The sequence below is a fragment of the Capricornis sumatraensis genome, chromosome 15, assembly GCF_032405125.1.
Source record: "Capricornis sumatraensis isolate serow.1 chromosome 15, serow.2, whole genome shotgun sequence".
Classification (NCBI taxonomy): Eukaryota; Metazoa; Chordata; class Mammalia; order Artiodactyla; family Bovidae; genus Capricornis; species Capricornis sumatraensis.
Window position 1 is genome coordinate 51,149,223 of NC_091083.1, and position 11,526 is coordinate 51,160,748.

The window sequence follows — 11,526 nt, forward strand, 5'->3', positions numbered from 1 at the left end:
GCTCCCCTCCTGGTCAGATCAAAGCTGGGGTTTCACTATCTCACCATTTCCTGGCTCCTTCCTTTCCCCGCCCTCCTTCTCTCATTCAATTACTGGTGTCTCCTGGGAGTATTTCCATAATAAATCTCCTATACCTGCACCCTTGACTCAGAGTCTACTTCTGGAAGAAACTGACCTAAGAGAACAGGCTTCCATTGATGAGTTTTTGGGGTTTTTTTTTTTTTTTTTGCCCCACTGACTAGGGATCGAACCTGGGCCCCCTGCAGTGGGAGTGTGGAGTCCTAACCACTGGACTGCCAAAAAGTCCCTTGATTTAGTTTTTTTGAAGGGTACAAAGCCTTATGCTGAATCAAATATAAGAATTCAATCAAGTTGTAAAACTGTGACCATGTGATGAGAACGTGTGTCCCCAAATAATTTAAATATGGTTCCAAAAGGTGCATCACATCTTAATCATACCTTTGCTTCTCCAATGCCAGAGTTTCCTGTTTTATACTCACTGGATATAGAAGGAACATTTGAACCATCTAAAATAAGAGCGAAGATTCGCAAATTAAAAGAAAAAAAGTCTGTTCATCCCCACCAGATTGTAAATGTGAGAGGTGAGAAAAAAACAAATGTGTAGCACTCACCAAAGTATATGTAAACTCGTTTATGATATGCTGGATTGATGGATGCAGCCTTGTCAACTTGTGGTGGAAGAGGAAAAGGAATCATTTACCCAAGTGGACTCCTTCTCATTTTTGCTTCCACCTGCCTGTTGCCCACACCCTCTGTCACCCTCTGAACAATGGGTACCTCACCCCTGTCCTGCCCTTCCTTGGTCAGGAGCAGCTTCATTTAAAAAAATTTTTTTAATTAAAAAAATTTTATTGATGTATCATTGATTTACAGTGTTGTGTTGGTTTCAAGTGTGCACCAAAGTGAAGCAGTTACACATATACATATACCCACTCCTTTCAAAATTCTTTTTCTGTATAAGCCATTGTAGAATATTGAGTAGAGTTCTCTGTGCTCTCCAGTAGGTCCTTATTAGTCATTTATTTTATATATAGCAGTGTATACATGTCAGTCTCAATCCTCTAATTTATCCCTCCTCCTGCACCCTTCTCTATGTCTGTGCTCTATTTCTGTTTTGTAGATGAGTTCATTTGTACCCTTTTTTCAGATCCCACATATAAACGATATCATATGATATTTGTCTTTCTCTGTCTGACTTATTTCACTCAGTATGACAATCTCTAGGTCCATGCTGCTGCAACTGGCATTATTTTGTTCCTTTTTAAGGGGAATGGCTTTGAAATAGCCCAAGCAAGCCTGTGCTGGTAGGTCCTCTGCTCTTCAGCTGTATCCTTAAGGTTTGTTTGAGATTCATTCGGTAGAAGGACATCTCCCAGCACCAAGCTTCCTGAAATTGTAATCGGAAGCCTCGTGCCAACCCCTGTCTCCAAGGTCATTGGCACAAATTGCACTAAAGTGTTCTATCACTTGACAGGGGGACTATGAGAAAAGCTGGCAACACTGAGTAATTAGATTTTGAGAAACTCTAGGGGAAATTTAATTAGCATGAGACTCCATAGGTTTCCAGAAAGCAGAGTATGCACATAGATCAGCTTACATGTGTATATTAACAGTGAATGAGGGTGCCCTCTCAAACCAAATGTCTTGTAGATTCTTGACTGGAGACAGAAGCCTTTTAAAAGTTTGGAATTACACACTATGGCTTCCAGTTCTGGGAGAAACAAATGTGGGAACAGTATCCACCTCAAAATACAGCACCATTGGAAGGAGACCTAATAGGAAGAAAATAGGAAATGAACAGTCCTTTGAGAAAACAAGACTCCAGGTCTTCCTCTGACAACCAGTTCTCTGCATTTTCTCCATGGGCTTCTCCTATTCAGCTGGCCCCCCAATAATTGTCAAACCATGAGGACTTATAATTGAAAAACTACAGGTAGTTTTATTGTTTTTTAATGTGAAGTTAATCCATAGATGCCCTTGACTGCTGTTGTTTTTGTTCAGCCACTAAGTCGTGTCTGACTCTTTGCAAGCCCATGGACTGCAGCACACCAGGCTCCTCTGTCCTTCACTATCTCCCAAAGTTAGTTCAAATTCATGTCCATTGAGTTGGTGATGCTATCTAACCATCTCACCTTCTGTCACCCTTTTCTCCTTTTGCCATCAGTCTTTCCCAGCATCAGGGTCTTTTCCAGTGAGTTGGCTCTTCCCATCAGGTGGCCAAAGTATTGGAGATTCAGCTTCAGCATCAGTCCTTCCTATGAATATTCGCAGTTGGCTTCCTGTAGGATTGACCTGTAGGTCTGATCTCCTTGGAGTCCAAGAGTCTTCTCCAACACCACAATTCAAAAGCATCAGTTCTTCATTGCTCAGCCTTCTTCAGAGCTTCCCTGATAGCTCAGTTGGTAAAGAATCCACCTGCAATGCAGGAGACCCCAGTTCAATTCCTGAGTTGGGAAGATTCCCTGGAGAAGGGAAAGGCTACTCACTCCAGTATTCTGGCCTGGAGAATTCCATGGACTGCATAGTCCATGGGGCTGCAAAGAGTCAGACATGACTGAGCAACTTTCACTTCTTAGCCTTCTTCATGGTTCAACTCTCACATCCGTACATGACTACTAGAAAAACCATAGCTTTGACTATATGGCCCTTTGTCAGCAAAGTGATGTCTCTACTTTTTAATATGTTGTAGTTTTTAGCATATTCAGTCACTAAATTATTGGAGATTATTTTCCATGGCTATCAACAGAAGGAAACTAGATTATTTTATACTGTTTTTAAAGGACAAAGGAAACAAGGTATTTGAATTTCCATACTAAGAAGTAGCCTCTTCTATTTGGTGGTAATATTTTAGTATAAGTGACTTTGTAACCTTGATTAACATCAGTGCTGTGGGTGTTCAGAAAAAAGGTAAACTCTGAAAGCAGAGAATTTAGAAGTCTAAAAGCCAGAATCACTTCATGGTAAAAAAAAAAAAAAAAGTGTGGTGTGTGCTTTCTTGTATCTGAGTAAGTGGTTGTGACAGGTCAGTACAAAATATTTGTTTCCCTGCAATTTCGCTCCTTAATTTGATCTTCATGCTGTTAGGATGGCATTTTCCATTTATCTCTGTTTTCCTTTAATATAGACTAAGAGATAAGGATATTAAGACTCTGGTCTCTGGTATCATTGTCTAATTCTGCCCTACAGATCACTTCATTGACATCTTAGCCTATGAACATTCTATCTAGGATATCATCTTTGGTCCGTTTCAGAAGTCTATGGAATGGAAGGATGGATTTGCTTGCAGGAACCTCCAGACTCTAAGGAGGAGAAACATGTTTTAATATATTTGTGTAACTGCTTTTCACTTTATTAGTCTGTTTCTTTGTATGAAGTATGTATGTAATAGATCATATTACTGGTAATTAACAAAAAACAATACAGTGATACTTTTTATTTAAAGTTTTCAAAGTTTACTTTTTAAACTTTTTATTGGTTTTAATCATACAAAAGAGTGTTTATAAGTGAACATCTTGAAGATTTTTACAAACTGAACCTCCTGATCAACTAGCATCCCACTCTAGCAACAGATATTACCAGCTAGCCCTGAGTGGAGATTTTCAACGAACTAATTAGAATGGTTTGCTCAGATCAGTGTTTCTCAAACAACTGGTGGTATACAAAAGAACTTTAGGTACTGCTAGGTGGACAATGTTTATTTTCATTGTTATCTTTTCAATTTATGTTAGAAAAATAAAACTACTATGTCAGATGTATACTTTCAAAGATATTACATGTAGTTGTTCAGTTACTAAGCCGTGTCTGACTCTTTGCGACCCCATGGACTATAGCATGCCAGGCTCCTCTGTCCTCCACGATCTCCTGGAGTTTGCTCAAATTCACGTCCATTGAGTTGGTGATGCTATCTAACCGTCTCACCCTCTGTCACCCTCTTCTTTTGCCTTCAACCTTTCCCAGCCCCAGAGTCTTTTCCAATGAGTCAACTCTTCACATCAGGTGGCCAAAGTACTGGAGCTTCAGCTTCAGCATCACTCCTTCCAATGGATATTCAAGGTTGGTTTCCTTTAGGATTGACTGGTTTGATCTCCCTGTAGTCCCAAACTACATGTTTTTTTTGCTTGTTTTTCAGCAGAAACTCCTGTATATCGAGGCTCCTCCCTTACCTCTTGGAACAGTTCCCCAGAGCTATCTGCGGGTGCCTTCCCAGGCTGTAGTCCTCAGTAAGGTCCCTGAATAAAATGCAACTCACAACTGTGAATTGTGTGTGTTTATTTTTCCAGTGCTCAGTATGAATAGCTGCTTGATGTAAGTCATCACAGAAATGCAGTTTTTAAAAAGTGTTGCCCTTTTAGAGTCTATATGATTGGTAAGAAACTGAAAAGATCAATCCTGTCTGGTGATAACAAAGATGTGGGGACATGGCAGTCCAGAATGAAAACACATATCACAATTTGCAATTAAGTAAGTAATGAAAAATTAGAAATATAGACCCAGACTTGCCACATGCCCATTCCATGCTTCTCATTGCCCTTGGACTAGCAGCTGGTCCTGCCCATCCCATTGCTTTACCTTTGCTACAGCCACAGGGACTTCTCAGTTGCTAAACCTGGCCACCTCCTTAACCAACAGTTTTTGGGTAAGACCATGAATTCCTTAATAAGGCTAACCATCATTTCAAACACCCCTGTTACTGGCCCCATTTTACAGATGGGGAAACAGGCACAGAAAGCTAATAGAGAGTGGAAGAAGTACCAGAGCCCATATCTAACCCCGAGCTATCCTTCTCAGCTCCCTGCTCCCAAATGTTAACCTTCCTCCCACCCCAGGGCCACCCACAGTGTGCCTTCTTCAGAGAAGCTTTCATACTCCCTCCACCTCCCACCACTGCTGGGAGGGGCTACTACCTTCCATGTAGTCCTACAGCACTGAGCATCACCTTCACAGCTTGATTTCACCAAATGAACGTAACAATGCAATGTACTACATGGCTTAAGTCTCCCCCCACCTCACCATCTCCCACCCTCACCAAAGGAATGAGAGCTCTATCTTCTTCACCCATGCCTAGCGTGTCCAGGCTGGCAAACAGTGATACTCATTTATATTTATAAAAATAAAATGTAGAAAAACATCTCTAGTGCTTAGAGATGTGTACTGAAGAATTCAGCAGTAAAATGCCATAATGGTTGTAATTTACTTTTAAATACTTAAATGGAAGCAAGATGAAGCAGATATGGTCAATTTCATTTGTATGCTGCTTTGTATACTTCCAAATAAATGACACGCCAATTTGCTTTTGTCTGCATTTTGACTTAAAACTTTTCTTTGCCATTTTCTCTCTCTGTTCCCTTTCCCCCAGGTCACTTTGCAGTGGTTGACTCTCTCAGATTGTACTTTCTTTCACAGAGGAAAACCACTTTCCCTAACTGTCAGAGAACACAATCTCCATAAGCAAGTTTACATTCAGAGAAAGCCCCCCCCCCTTTTTTTCCTTTAATTTTTGTTTTTTTCTTGGAGTTTGGTTGGTTTGCAATCCACAGTATATATATATTAAAAACATTATACAGCTTAATAGAAAAGCAAACATAAAACCCAATTAAGAAATGGGGAGAGGATATGAGTAGACATTTTCCCAAAGAAGACATGCAAATGGCCAACAAGTACAGGAAAAGATGCTTAACGTCACTAGTCATCAGTGACATCACAGCTGTCACTCATCATTACAATTTGCATTTGTAAAATGCAAGTCAAATCTACAACAAATATCACCTCACAACTATAAGAATTGTGATTACCAATTCTGTGTGGAAAGGATGTGGGAAGGATGTGGAAAGGATGTGGAAAGGATGTGTACTACTAGCAGAAATACAAATTAGTGTAGCCACCATGGAAAACAGTAAGGTGATTCCTCAAAAAAATTTCATGGCTGCAATCACCATCTGCAGTGATTTTGGAGCCCCCCAAAAATAAACTCTGACACTGTTTCTACTGTTTCCCCATCTATTTCCCATGAAGTGATTGGACCAGATGCCATGATCTTCGTTTTCTGAATGTTGAGCTTTAAGCCAACTTTTTCACTCTCCTCTTTCACTTTCATCAAGAGGCTTTTAATTCCTCTTCACTTTCTGCCATAAGGGTGGTGTCATCTGCATATCTGAGGTTGTTGATATTTCTCCCAGCAATCTTGATTCCAGCTTGTGATTCTTCCAGTCCAGCGTTTCTCATGATGTACTCTGCATGCAAGTTAAATAAGCAGGGTGACAATATACAGCCTTGACGTAATCCTTTTCCTATTTGGAACCAGTCTGTTATTCAATGTCCAGTTCTAACTGTTGCTTCCTGACCTGCATACAGATTTCTCAAGAGGCAGGTTAGGTGGTCTGGGATTCCCATCTCTTTCAGAATTTTCCACAGTTTATTGTGATCCACACAGTCAAAGGCTTTGGCATAGTCAATAAAGCAGAAGTAGATGTTTTTCTGGAACTCTCTTGCTTTTTCCATGATCCAGCAGATGCTGGCAGTTTGATTTCTGGTTCCTCTGCCTTTTCTAAAACCAGCTTGAACATCTGGAAGTTCACGGTTATGTATTGCTGAAGCCTGGCTTGGAGAATTTTGAGCATTACTTTACTAGCATGTGAGATGAGTGCAATTGTGCGGTAGTTTGAGCATTCTTTGGCATTGCCTTTCTTTGAGATTTGAATGAAAACTGACCTTTTCCAATCCTGTGGCCACTGCTGAGTTTTCCAAATTTGCTGGCATATTGAGTGCAGCACTTTCACACCATCATCTTTCAGGATTTGAAATAGCTCAACTGGAATTCCATCACCTCCACTAGCTTTGTTCGTAGTGATGCTTTCTAAGGCCCACTTGACTTCACTTTCCAAGACGTCTGGCTCTAGATTAGTGATCACATCATCGTGATTATCTGGGTCATGAAGATCTTTTTTGTACAGTTCTTCCGTGTATTCTTGCCACCTCCTCTTAATATCTTCTGCTTCTGTTAGGTCCAGACCATTTCTGTCCTTTATCGAGCCCATCTTTGCATGAAATATTCCCTTGGTATCTCTAATTTTCTTGAAGAGATCTCTAGTCTTTCCCATTCTGTTGTTTTCCTCTATTTCTTTGCATTGATCGCTGAAGAAGGCTTTCTTATCTCTTCTTGCTATTCTTTGGAACTCTGCATTCAGATGCTTATATCTTTCCTTTTCTCCTTTGCTTTTTGCCTCTCTTCTTTTCACAGCTATTTTGTAAGGCCTCCCCAGACAGCCATTTTGCTTTTTTGCATTTCTTTTCCATGGGGATGGTCTTGATCCCTGTCTCCTGTACAATGTCACGAACCTCATTCCATAGTTCATCAGGCACTCTATCTATCAGATCTAGACCCTTAAATCTATTTCTCACTTCCACTGTATAATCATAAGGGATTTGATTTAGGTCATACCTGAATGGTCTAGCGGTTTTCCCTACTTTCTTCCATTTGACTCTGAATTTGGTAATAAGGAGTTCATGATCTGAGCCACAGTCATCTCCCGGTCTTGTTTTTGTTGACTGTATAGAGTTTTTCCATCGTTGGCTGCAAAGAATCTAATCAATCTGATTTCGGTGTTGACCATCTGGTGATGTCCGTGTGTAGAGTCTTCTCTTGTGTTGTTGGAAGAGGGTGTTTGCTATGACCAGTGCATTTTCTTGGGAAAACACTATTAGTCTTTGCCCTGCTTCATTCTGCATTCCAAGGCCAAATTTGCCAGTTACTCCAGGTGTTTCTTGACTTCCTACTTTTGCATTCCAGTCCCCTATAATGAAAAGGACATCTTTTTTGGGTGTTAGTTCTAAAAGATCTTGTAGGTCTTCATAAAACCGTTCAACTTCAGTTTCTTCAGCGTTACAGGTTGGGGCATAGACTTGGATAACTGTGATATTGAATGGTTTGCCTTGGAGACGAACAGAGATCATTCTGTCGTTTTTGAGATTGCATCCAAGTGCTGCATTTCGGACTCTTTTGTTGACCATGATGGCACTCCATTTCTTCTGAGGGATTCCTGCCTGCAGTAGTAGATGTAATGGTCATCTGAGTTAAATTCACCCATTCAAGTCCATTTTAGTTCACTGATTCCTAGAATGTCAACGTTCACCCTTGCCATCTCTTGTTTGACCACTTCCAATTTGCCTTGATTCATGGACCTGACATTCCAGGTTCCTATGCAATATTGCTCTTTACAGCATCGGACCTTGCTTCTATCACCAGGCACAACCACAACTGGGTATTGTTTTTGCTTTGGCTCCATCCCTTCATTCTTTCTGGAGTCATCTCTCCACTGATCTCCAGTAGCATATTGGGCACCTAATGACCTGGGGAGTTCCTCTTTTGGTATCCTATCATTTTGCCTTTTCATACTGTTCATGGAGTTCTCAAGGCAAGAATACTGAAGTGGCTTGCCATTCCCTTCTCCAGTGGACCACATTCTGTCAGGCCTCTCCACCATGACCCGCCCATCTTGGGTTGCCCCGCAGGCATGGCTTGGTTTCACTGAGTTAGACAAGGCTGTGGTCCTAGTGTGATTAGATTGACTAGTTTTCTGTGAGTATGGTTTCAGTGTGTCTGCCCTCTGATGCCCTCTTGCAACACTTACCATCTTACTTGGGTTTCTCTTACCTTGGCGTGGGGTATCTCTTCACATCTGCTCCAGCAAAGCACAGCCACTGTTCCTTACTTTGAACGAGGGGTATCTCCTTACCGCCACCATTCCTGACCTTCAACGTGGGATAGCTCTTAAGGAGACTCACATGACAGCCCCTTTGGGATAAATGATTCTCCCAGCAGATAGGCTGGTGGACCAGAGTCAGGCCTGTTTACTAGCTTGCAAGCCACCTGCCTTATTCTCTCATTGCTTTTTTCTTAAATAGCTGAAAGCTGTGCATTGAAGAAAGTGGTTTTACCAGCAGCTGAAGCAAGAATTCTCCAAACACCCAAGAGAATCCTTCCCAACTGCTGTCTCAGTGCATGGTGCATTCACAGAAGACACAAGAATTAGGATCCTGCCATGGCTGTTATTTTCCCTTGGCCTCCTTCAGCATCTGCAGCTTAGTGTCAGATGCCTTTAGCATACTTTATTACTTCATGAGAATGTAATTCATGTGTATTCAAGCTATGAAAGTTCTGGTTACTTTGCAATAGGATGCCCCTGGGATCCTGATTACTGCTTGCCATGCTGACTCTCTAGGTGTGTGGTCCATTTGGATATAATAAGGTGTGGAGTTCTCAGATGTTCTGTTCCAGGAACACCTGGGAGCTAGGTTGCAGTGCCTAACCCTTCCCTGATTTTTCAGTCTCTCTTCACTGTCTTGTATCCTCAGCCCTCTTCTATGTCCTCTCCATTTTCCATCACATATTTATAAGTTTCCTTTGCCTTAAAAAAAATCACACACACATATCCATGCACAAACAACAACAACAAAACAAACAAACAAAAAACTTTATTTAATCATTTTATCTCTGTTCAGCTCCTCTCTTCCTTTTGGGACCCAGGAAATAGCCATGATACAAGATGCTGGAATTTGGAAACAGAGAAGACCCTGAGATGGCTCTACTGCTGTTCACCTATAAGCATATCACTCAGCCCTGCTGGGCCTGAATTTACTTCTATGCCAATTATAGATAATAGGTGATTGTTATGTCTCGGAGTCTTTATGAGGCTCTCATAAGTTAATGAATATTCAATATTAATATAAAATGTCCCTGAAAACCCTTTATGAATTATAGAGCACAGTGAAATTGTGCGACAGCCCCTTTTGCTCTGTGCTCACTGATTCATTATCCCTTTCTAACCTGACCTCTATCCTACTGATACTCAGCTGAAGCTCCACTCAGCCAGGACTGTGAATAGCACCTACCTCCCTTGAAAATAAAGGCCATTGTCAGTCACCCTCTCAAATACCAGCAGGGCCTCTAATGTCCCATTGTAAGGAACCATTAGATGGATTATGGACTATCCACATTATGGACCAACATGCAGCTGTAAAAAGAATGAGTAAGTTCTTTTCACTCTAATGTGGAAATACCTCCAAACTCTATTATTAATTGGGGAAAAGAGTATATGTAGTCAATTACCATTTCTATGGGGGAAACAAAGGCGAAATGTTTGTGAATGCCTGAAATATCTTTGGAGACATGCAGAAGAAACAACACCTGCTGCTTCTGTGAAGAAGGGCTGGGAGGCTGGGGAATCCATAACCAAAAGTACATCCATTAGCTTTGTAACAAACAAAGGACTGTCAGAGAAGGAGAGGTGATGATGGAAGCAGAAGTCAGAGTGATGCCATTGCTGGAAGGAGACCACAGATAGCATTCTTTGAAAAGGCAAAGTATAAATTCTCCCCCAGAGCCTCTGCAAAGAAGTCAACTCTAGTAATCCCTTGATTTTCTCTATAGATTCATTATTGGACTTCTGACCTCCAGAACAAAAGATAACATATTTGTCTTGTTTTAAGCCACTATGGTTGTGGTACTTTATTACAGCAGCAGTCAACAGCCAATACAGTGGCTTAAACTAAAAGCATTTGCCCCAAATCCTGAAGCAACTTCCAGTTCCAGGAGAAGATGATACAGATTCATTTTTCTTGGCTCCTCCCCTCTGAAAGCAACTAAAGGTCACAGAAAGGATTCAAAAGACAATCATACTCTTAAAGACTTTTAAAGATGGAGAGAAGAAAGTGGACTGGCTGGGGACCTCATGACGTGAGGAACAACACCAAGGAGAATTCCCTGGGTGTTCTTTTATCTTCTGTAGATCCTGGGTACCAGCCAGCCTGCACCTGAAACCAACAACAGATAATAGGTAAAAAAGACAAAAGCAATAGAGAGAAGAAGAAAGAGCAAGAGAAAGCAATCAAGCTTTCCAAGAGATGGAAAGAAGGAAGGAAAAGGGAAGGAAAGGAGGAAGAAAGAAAAACCTGCTCTCTCTGGATAAAGGACCAGGAAAAGAGAACCATAGTAGGGCCTCAATAAGAAGATACATACTCAGTGGTAACAGCAGGCCAAACCCACTCATAGCAATATCAAGAAGCAGAAATTAATTTCCAATCCGTCTTCACCCCACAGTCACAGACAGCAGCAAACTGAGCTACCCACAGCAGTGGCAAAAGCAAAATGCAGGCAGGCCAACCCATTGCATACCACCCAACCCCCAGCAGCAGTGGACTCAATCTGCCCATGTCAGTAGAAACAGAGAAACTGAGGAACCAAGCTCGTACACTGCCCAACACCAGGTTGGCAGGCAGGGCCTTACACTTGCACTAGTAGTGCCAGCAGGCTGTCTCCAGACCTCCATGCAGTGGCAGAAGGTAACCCAGGGCATCTCCCTACATCTGCCTAATGACATCAAGCAGCCCAGGGAAACACCTTTACCCATACAAGTATCACATGTATAAGCTTAAGCAGAGCTTAAGCAGAGCCAGAAGCACAAAGTGGACCAGAACAACATTGCAAGGACTCAGAAAACTAAACTGTCA